This window comes from Sinocyclocheilus grahami, unplaced genomic scaffold, assembly GCF_001515645.1.
Source record: "Sinocyclocheilus grahami isolate Dianchi unplaced genomic scaffold, SAMN03320097.WGS_v1.1 scaffold5901.1, whole genome shotgun sequence".
Classification (NCBI taxonomy): domain Eukaryota; kingdom Metazoa; phylum Chordata; class Actinopteri; order Cypriniformes; family Cyprinidae; genus Sinocyclocheilus; species Sinocyclocheilus grahami.
Window position 1 is genome coordinate 3,105 of NW_015510469.1, and position 673 is coordinate 3,777.

At 41.0% G+C, this 673-nt stretch overlaps 1 pseudogene; it reads right to left on the bottom strand.

The window, feature by feature from the left end:
* LOC107577382 (26S protease regulatory subunit 4-like) overlaps window positions 1-673 on the bottom strand; it is a 9,476-nt pseudogene that overhangs the window by 2,674 nt on the left and 6,129 nt on the right.

The window sequence follows — 673 nt, forward strand, 5'->3', positions numbered from 1 at the left end:
CAATCAAATCTGATACAGTTCTAGTATATATTTTCCGATCACAACAAAAAAAACTAATTGGCAGACAAAAACATGCGTAAATTTTAGCCAAATGTGCACTCAAGAGAGAGTGCTGCACTCTCATGAAAAGTGGAGATTAGAGATTAGAGAGAGGCCTTCAGGGGTGCCCTCCTGCTTCTCATTCAAAACGTTTTCTTTAGATTTCTTGAAGTCCTTGTTGGTGATCTTCATCCTGCATTCTCTGAGGGCCATGAGACCTGCTTCTGTACAGATGGCCTGAAGAGACAGGAAGTCAAGAGATATACAAGATAGACATGAGAAATACGGTGTATATCTATACGAACAATTCTGCGTTCTGAAAACTATAGAGAAAAAATAAAACAAAAATCAACACAAGAGGGCAGCAGAGCTTTACTGCAAAACTTTAAAATGAACCGAATCCCTTAATATCAGCTCCTGAAAGGTTGTCTTTCGCCAGGATGAGGTCGTCTAAGCTTATGTCTTCAGCCACAGTCATTCTGCTAGTGTGGATCTGAAAGATCCTTCTCTTGGTTTTCTCATCTGGTAATGGGAACTCAATCTTGCGGTCGATGCGGCCTGAGGGTGATAGAGAGAAAAATGCCTTGAGGGTTCATCTAAAATGCACATAAGCTCTGAACATCACAGCAGGAGT